At 44.8% G+C, this 9,121-nt stretch overlaps 1 long non-coding RNA gene across 1 annotated transcript in view; it reads left to right on the top strand.

The window, feature by feature from the left end:
* The first annotated feature begins 605 nt into the window (after positions 1–605).
* LOC122552399 overlaps positions 606–9,121 on the top strand; it is a 15,566-nt gene continuing 7,050 nt past the window's right edge. Inside the window, exon 1 of the long non-coding RNA XR_006312361.1 lies at positions 606–641. This is a non-coding gene — a long non-coding RNA (uncharacterized LOC122552399). The remainder of the gene's footprint in view (positions 642–9,121) is intronic.

The raw sequence follows: 9,121 nt of genomic DNA, 5'->3' as shown, positions 1-9,121 counted from the left end.
GGATTGTTAATTGCAATTTTTAAATTATTGATTTAAAATTGCACAATTTCAGCTGGTGGGATTCAAACCTGCCTCCCCTGAACATTAGCTGAGGTTTTGGATACATGCTCTAGCAATAATACCACTCGGCCATCACTTCACCTTCTCACAGGTTACTCATCCCTGACCAGTTATACCTTTGCATCACGAAGCTAAACCCATTCTTCCTATACAACTTTTTGATCCTCACACCTTCCTGCACTCTAGTGATATCACTGAATATCTCTCCATGTGGTATCCCTTACTCTGTGGGTCTAATTGCTGCCTCTGTCAGTGCCTCTCACTCTTGCAGCTACTCCAGATCCTGAGCCAACAGAATTCTCCACTCCAGAGAGACGCAACAGCACAGGCCAGGAATGGAGACTGGGATTTTCAAGATCTCTGTGGGACTCAGTGCCATTCTCCATGTGTAACCCTCATTACATCACTCTAATTTCCCATTCTGTCTATTCCTCTGTCTCCTGTAGGTTTTCAGGTATTTTCTGACTCAGTGGACTTCCCAGCTGCTGGGTGTCTCGCCCATCACCACATTGAAGATAGTTGGTCAGCCAGAGAGACAAAGAGCAGGGGGATCTGGAGCCTTCAATAAATCCTGCAGTGAGGTAAGATCACTCACAGTGCACAGAACAGAGAGCAATGAGAGGGCTCCAAACATCAGCTAACAAGCCATGACGCAGATACAGTGTTGGAGGGGGAGCTCAGTACAGACACACCCAAGGCTAAATCACCACCCCTACTGTAAGTTCTGTTGTACTAAGACTTACTACGCTGCAACACTGTATCTGCGGCATGTCTTGTGGACCAGTATCTTCAATAGTTTGTAACTACTATAACAGTTCCATTCCCTATAACCTCCTCCCCTCCTAATAGTCCCTATACATATTTGAAATATACTGCATTCCAGACTACCATCCCTATTGCTGTAACTTGCTTCAGTGTCTATAACATGCCTTATCTCGTTAAAAATCACACAACACCAGTTTATAGTCCAACAGGTTTAATTGGAAGCACACTAGCTTTCAGAGCGACGGTCCTTCATCCAGTGACTATCACCTGATGAAGGAGCGTCGCTCCAAAAGCTAATGTACTTCCAATTAAACCTGTTAGACTATAACCTGGTGTTGTGTGATTTTTAACTTTGTACACCCCAGTCCAAGACCGGCATCTCCAAATCATGCCTTATCTCCTCCTCCATTAACAGGAGACAGGGTCACGCAGCACGGAAACGGTTCCTTGGATCCAACTAGTCCATGCTGAACAGAGTCCCTGAATGAGTCACGTTTCCCTGCATTTGACGCAACTCCCTTCAAACCTTCTCCTCTCTCTGTACCTGCCCAAATGTCTTTTACATGTTGTTGTTGTTGTACATTTCTCTACCACTTCCCCCGGAAGCTCATTGCATACCTGCACCATCCTCTGTGTGAAAAATCTTCTCCTCCAATCCCTTTTTCAGTTTTTTCTCTCCCATCTCACACTTATGCCCTCTAGAAGACAGAACGTAGAACATGGCGGCACAGTACAGGCCCTTCGGCTCTCGATGTTGCGTCAACCTGTGGAACCAATGTGAAGCCATCTAACCTTCCCATTTTCATCCATATGCCTGTCCAATGACAGTTTAAATGCCCTTAAAGTTGGCGAGTCTACTACTGTTGCAGGCAATGCATTCCATGGCCCTACTATTCTGAGTAAAGAACCTACCTCTGGCATCTGTCCCATATCTATTAATTAATATTAATATTAATTACTACCTTAATTTAAAGCTATCTCACTTCGTGCTAGGTATCGCCATCCGAGGGAAAAGTCTCTCACTGTCTAACCTATCTAACCCTCTGATTATCTTATATGTCTCAATTAATTGGCCTCAAATGTCTTCTCTCGAACAAAAACAGGTTCAAGTCCCTCACCCTTCCTCATAAGACCTTCCCTCCAGACTTGGTAAAATCCTAGTAAATCACCTCTGAACCCTTTCCAAATCTTTCACATCCGTCCTCTAATACGGTGACCTGAGCCATAGGCAACACTCCAAATGTGGACGCATCAGCGTTTTGTACAGCTGCAGCATTATCTCATGGTTCCGAAACTTAAGGATTGTACCAATAAAAGCTCACACGGCGAATGCCTTCTTAACAACCCTATCAACCTGGGTGGCAACTTTCAAGGATCTATGTACATGGACAGAGAGATGTCTCTGTTCAGCTACACTACCAAGAATCTTACCATTATCCCAGTAATCTGTGTTTCTCTTACTTTTTCCAAAGTGAATCACTTCACACTTTTCCACATTAAACTCCCTTTGCAAACTCTCAATCCAGTTCTACAGCTTATCTATGCTTCTCTGTAACCTACAACATTCTTCGTCACTATCCACAACTCTACCAACCTAAGTGTTATCTGCAAATTTGCTAACATATCCTTCAATGCCTTTACCCAAGTCATTTATATAAATGACAAACAATAGTGGTTCCAAAACAGATCCTGGCAGTTCCAACTAGTAAGTGAACTTTAGCATGAGTATTTCCCTTCAACCACGACCCTCTGTCTTCTTTCAGCGAGCCAATTATCCAATCCTAACAGCAAAATCACCCTCAATCCCATGCCTTTGTATTGCCGGCCATAGCCTACTGTGGGGAACCTTAACAAACACCTTACTGTAATCCATATACACACCAACTGCTTTACCCTCATCCACCTCTTTGGTCACCATCTCAAAGAACTCAATATGGTTTGTGAGGCATGTCCTACCCTTCAGAAAATTGTGCTGACTATCCCTAATCAACTTATTCATCTTCTGCTAATTATAAATGCTAGCTTTTACAAGCCTTTCCAACATTTTACCCACAATCAGAGTAAGGCTCACAGCTCTATAATTACTCAGGGTTGTCTCTATTCCCCTTCTTGGACATTTGCTGTCCTCCAGTCTTCTGGCACTATTCCTGTACACAATGATGTCTTAAAGATCAAAGCCAAGGGCTTGGCAATCTCCTTCCTGGTTTTCCAGAGTCCAAGAATAAATCCCATCTGGCCCAGGGAACTGTTTTTTTACACTTTCCAGAATTGCTAACACCTTCTCCTTCTACAGTTCCATCCCATCTAGTTATGGACCCCACTAGCCTAGGGTAAAGACATTGGCAAATCAACTTACCTGCACCCCTCATGGTTTTCTAAACCTTTATAAAGTCACCCCTCAGCCACCTACGCCCAATGGAAATACGAAAGACGATAATAAAAATATTTCTGCTCATGTCCCTGCCACTACTTTGTCACAATGTTCTGGGATACACTTGTTTAGGATCTAGCACTTTCTCTACCTTTGTGTTCTAAGACCTCTTCTGTAATGGGGACTCTTTACAAGTGATCACTGTTTATTCCCTTTGTTTCCTCGTCTTTGTCCACAGTACGTTCTGACATGAAATGCTCGTTTAGGGTCTCGCCCATCTCCTGTGGTTCCACACATGGATGGCCACATTAATCCATATTCTACCCCTAGTTAACCTTCTGTTGTTAATATTCTTGTAGACTGTCTTTGGAATTTCCTCAGTCTGATCTGCCAATGCTTTCTGTGGTCCCCTTTGGTCCTTCCTGATTTCCCTCTTAAGTCAATTACTCCACCGCAATGTTTATGACACGTGCCCCCTTTTTCTTGACCAGAGACTTAATAACCCCAGTCATCTAGTGTTTCCTACTTGTGATCGACATTGTCCTTCACACTAACAAGAATATGCTGGCCCTGAACTCTCATTTTATCTCCCTTTTGAATGCTTCCCACCTGCCTGACGTCCCTTTACCTGCGAATACCCTCAACAATCAATTGTTAAATCCTCTTGACAGGAGAGAGATTTGCCAGTGTTATGCAGGGAGGATTTAAACTAGTTTGACAGAGGGTTTGGACTCTGAATAAGAGAGGTACCATCGACCAGTCAAGGGAAAAATGCATCAGCCATCAAGAGCAAGTTATCCTGGGGCACAGTCAAGGGAGGGAAAAGACTTCTGGTTTAAAGGGCATTCATTTCAACGCACGAGGCCTGACTGGTAAGGCAGACAAGCTCAGATCATGGATTGACTCTGGGGACTGGGATATTATAGCCATAACAGAAACATGGCTGAGAGAAGGACAGGACTAACAGCTCAGTGTTCCAGAATACAGAAGCTACAGGTGGGACAGAAGGACAAGTAAGTGAGGAGGGAAGCTGCCCTTTTGATAAGGGAGGATATAACAACAGTGCTTAGAGAGGATACTCTTTCGGGGTGATCAGATTAGGTCATATGGTGAGAAGTTAGAAACAGAAAGGGGATGGTCAGTCTGCTGGGATGGTGTTCTCGACCCCCAAATAGCCAGCGGGTACTACAGGGGCAGATGTGTAGAGAGATTGCAGGTACCTATAGAAATAGTAGGATAGTATTGGTTGGAGATTTGAATTTCCTCTGTATTGACTGGGCCATCCGGAGTGTAAAAGGCCCATATGGAGTGAAATTTGTCAAATGTGTCCAAGAACTTTTCCTAAATCAATATGTAGAGGGCCCCACTCTACTCAGGCGGGTGCAACACTGGACCTCCCCTCAGAAAACGAGGTCAGGTAAGTGACTGAAGTGTCAGTCGGAGAGCACTTTGGGTCCAGTGAACACAACTTTCTTAGTTTTAACATAGTTATGGAAAAAGATCAGACAGGTCCACAGATTAATGTCTTTAACTGGAGCAGGGACAGGTTTGGGGCCATGAGGCAGGATTGAGCAGAGGTTGATTGGGTGAATTAAAAATCACACAACACCAGGTTATAGTCCAACAGGATTATTTCAAAGCACTAGCTTTCAAAGCGCAGGTGATCATCCTAAGATGAAACTTCCACTAAATGTGTTTGTTATTACATTCCATGACACTGCAATCCTGTTGCAATAAATTCCGTGCCTTATGTTTGTGCTCCACAACCACCTGATGAAGGAGCAGCGTTCTGAAACCTAGTGCCTCCAAATAAACCTGTTGGACTGTAAGCTGGTGTTATGTGATTTTTAACTTTGCCCACCCCCCCCCCCCCCCCACCCAGTCCAACATAGACTCCTCCACATTATGCTCCGATCAACTGGGTGAGTCTGTTTGAAGGAAATGGAATGACGGACAAATTGGAGGCTTTTAAAAGTGTGATCTCAAGAATCCAGGGCCAATGTGTCCCTGTTAGAGCAAAGGGAAAAGCTAGCAGGTTTAGCGAACCCTGGCTCATGAGGGATATTGAGGCTCTGTACAAGAAAAAGAAAACAGCATACATTGTCTTAAATTTTTCCGTATCTACGTAACCTATTCCAGTCCTAAAGACAAGATCACTCGCTGGAGACTCGACAATCCTTTCAGGTGCCTGCAGCATTCCCGATCTGCAGAACCCACTGAAAGCCTGTAATTCTCCCGATCCAGTTCCGGCAAGACTCACTATATGTGTGACATCCTCATGTCACCAGCACCCACCCTATCAATGTAAGTTCCTCCTGTATCGCCATGCATTTACTCATCTCCATAACCTTCTCCACCTCTTACACCCCTATCTGTGGAAATGTCACCCTCCCCTACAACCCTTCCCACTTTGACCAAACTGGAGGAGGTTAGAAATGCTCTCTTATCTTTGAAACTGGCTCCAACCAAAATTACTGTCCTTCTGGAAAATCTGTCAGACTCCACACTGTCCATGTCTAAATAATCTGCAGAAGTAAATCTTCCTATATCTATAAACATCTTCAGTCACGACTACCCTCCATCTCTGTTTGGTCCTCCAGTCTATACAACCCACTTTATTTCTGTAATCTGTTCCATTCACCTCACTCTGGGGAAAAAGCTTCTTGCTATCCACCCTGTCTGTACATCCCATGATTTTGTAGACCTCTATCAGGTCCCCAGTCTTTCTAATGAAAATAATCCGAATCTATTCAAACTTTCTTCAAAGCTAGCCCCTTCCATACCAGACAGGGCGGCACGGTGGCCCAGTGGTTAGCACTGCTGCCTCACAGCACCAGAGACCCGGGTTCAATTCCCAACTCAGGCGACTGACTGTGTGGAGTTTGCACATTCTCCCCGTGTCTGCGTGGGTTTCCTCCGGGTGCTCCAGTTTCCTCCCACAGTCACAAAGATGTGCGGGTCAGGTGAATTGGCCATGCTAAATTGCCCGTAGTGTTAGGTTAAAAGGGGTAAATGTAGAGGTATGGGTGGGTTGCGGGTCGGTGTGGACTTGTTGGGCCGAAGGGCCTGTTTCCACACTGTAAGTAATCTAAATATCTAAAAACAACATCCCGGTGAACCTCCCCTGCACCCTCTCCAAAGCATCCACATCCTTTTGTTAATGTGGTGAGCAGAAATGTACGTAATATTCCAAATGTGGTCGAACCAAACTCCAATACAACTGTAACATGACCTGCCAACTCTTTAACTCATTATCCCCTCCAGTGAAAGAAAGCATGTTGTATGCCGCCTTAACCACTTTACTGACCTGCGTTGTCACCTTCAAGGAACAATGGACCTGAATATCCAGATCTCTCTGTACGTCAGATTTCCCCAGGACTTTTCCATTTAGTTTGCTCTTGAATTGGATCTTCTGAAATTTGCCTGGATTGAAGGCTTTTTATTCCTGATGAAGGGCTTTTGCCCGAAACGTCGATTTTGCTGCTCATCGAATGCTGCCTGAATTGCTGTGCTCTTCCAGCACCACTGATCCAGAATGAACTCCCCATCTGCCATTTCTCTGCTCATCTCTTCAATCTATGCACTGCTGTATTCTCTAACAGTCCCCTTCACTGTCTGCTACTCCGCCAATCTTAGTGTCATCTGCAAACTTGCTACTGAGGCAACCGATATCTTCCTCCAAATCATTTATGTATATCACAAACAACAGTGGACCTAGCACGGATCCTCGTGGAACACCACAGGGCACAGGTCTCCATTTTGAGAAATTCATTTTACTCTCATCCATGTGCGTATCCAAAAGTTAATTAAATATCCCTAATGTAACTGTCTCTACCACCAACACTGTCAGTGCATTCCACATACCCACCACTCTCTGTGTAACGTACCTACCTCTGACATCTCCCATAAACCTTCCTCCAATTACCTTAAACTTATGCCCCAATGTTATAGCCATTTTCACAATGGGAACATTCTCGGGCTATCCATTCTATGTCTGCCTCTCTTCATCTTGTACACCTCTATCAAGTCAGCTCTCATCCTTTTTCATTCCAATGAGAAAAGCCCTGGATTCCCAAACATTTCTTCATTAGATCTGCCCTCCAATCCAGAAAACATCCTGATGAATCTCTTATGCACCCTCTCCAAAGCTTCCACATCTTTCCTATAATGAGGCGACCAGAACATAACACAATATTCCAAGAGTGGACTAACCAGGGCTGTATGGAGCTGCAGCATAACCTCACAGGTCTGAAACTCCATCCCTCTGCTAATGAAAGCTAACACATCACACGCCTTCGTACCACCCCTATCAACATGGCTGGCATCTTTGAAGGAACTATGGACGTGGACCCCATGAAACTTCTGTTACTCCACACTACCAAGAATCCTGCCTTTAACCAAGTAGAGGTTTTCTGCAGAATCCTTCAATCTTTAACCCTCCCTGTTTTGGTACCTTCCTCCAGTCACCACAAAACCCACAAACTGTGAAACATCTTCCCGTCCCTATAATTCTCCTTAGCTCTGTAACCTCCTTTATTAATGTGAACCCTCAAAACTACCAAAGCCAATTTTAGCCACTTCAATATTACTAATAATTGCAAAATCCTCCAATCCTGATAATTCCTCCCTAACTCTGTAACCCCCACCATCCTCCAGTACCCTTCTGGGGAACATTGCAGAGGAAGGAAGAGTTGTAGAATCTGGATCATGTTACGGAGGTAGGATGGACTGCAGAACCTGGAGGATGGTACAAATGTAGGAAGGGACGGGGATCCTGCAGGAGGTTAGAGGGAGCAGGATGGGACCGAGACTGCGTTGTGGAACCTGAAGAATATTTTAGTCTGAATAGAACATAGAACATAGAACAATACAGCACAGAACAGGCCCTTCGGCCCACGATGTTGTGCCGAACTTCTAACCTAGATTAAGTACCCATCCATGTACCTATCCAAATGCCGCTTAAAGGTCACTAATGATTCCGACTCTACCACTCCCACGGGCAGCGCATTCCATGCCCCCACCACTCTCTGGGTAAAGAACCCACCCCTGACATCTCCCCTATACCTTCCACCCTTCACCTTAAATTTATGTCCCCTTGTAACACTCTGTTGTACCCAGGGAAAAAGTTTCTGACTGTCTACTCTATCTATTCCTCTGATCATCTTATAAACCTCTATCAACTCACCCCTCATCCTTCGCCGTTCCAACGAGAAAAGGCCGAGAACTCTCAACCTATCCTCGTACGACTTCCTCTCCATTCCAGGCAACATCCTGGTAAATCTTCTCTGCACCCTCTACAAAGCTTCCACATCTTTCCTAAAGTGAAGCGACCAGAACTGCACACAGTACTCCAACTGTGGCCTAACCAAAGTCCTGTACAGCTGCAACATCACTTCACGACTCTTGAATTCAATCCCTCTGCTAATGAACGATAATACTCCATAGGCCTTCTTACAAACTCTATCCACCTGAGTGGCAACCTTCAAAGATCTATGTACATAGACCCAAGATCCCTCTGTTCCTCCACCTGACTAAGAACCCTACCATTAACCCTGAATTCCGCATTCTTATTTGTTCTTCCAAAATGGACAACCTCACACTTGGCAGGGTTGAACTCCATCTGCCACTCCTCAGCCCAACTCTGCATCATATCTAAGTCCCTCTGCAGCCGACAACAGCCCTCCTCACTGTCCACAACTCCACCTATCTTCGTATCATCTGCAAATTTACTGACCCACCCTTCGACTCCCTCATCTAAGTCATTAATAAAAATTACAAACAGCAGAGGACCCAGAACTGATCCCTGCGGAACTCCACATGTAACTGGGCTCCAGGCTGAGTATTTACCATCTACCACCACTCTCTGCCTTCGACCGGTTAGCCAGTTTTCTATCCAATTGGCCAAATTTCCCTCAATCCCATGCC

The sequence above is a fragment of the Chiloscyllium plagiosum genome, chromosome 8 (genome assembly GCF_004010195.1).
Source record: "Chiloscyllium plagiosum isolate BGI_BamShark_2017 chromosome 8, ASM401019v2, whole genome shotgun sequence".
Classification (NCBI taxonomy): domain Eukaryota; kingdom Metazoa; phylum Chordata; class Chondrichthyes; order Orectolobiformes; family Hemiscylliidae; genus Chiloscyllium; species Chiloscyllium plagiosum.
Note: the sequence above shows the minus strand (reverse complement) of the source record. Positions and strands in the feature narration are given on the sequence as shown.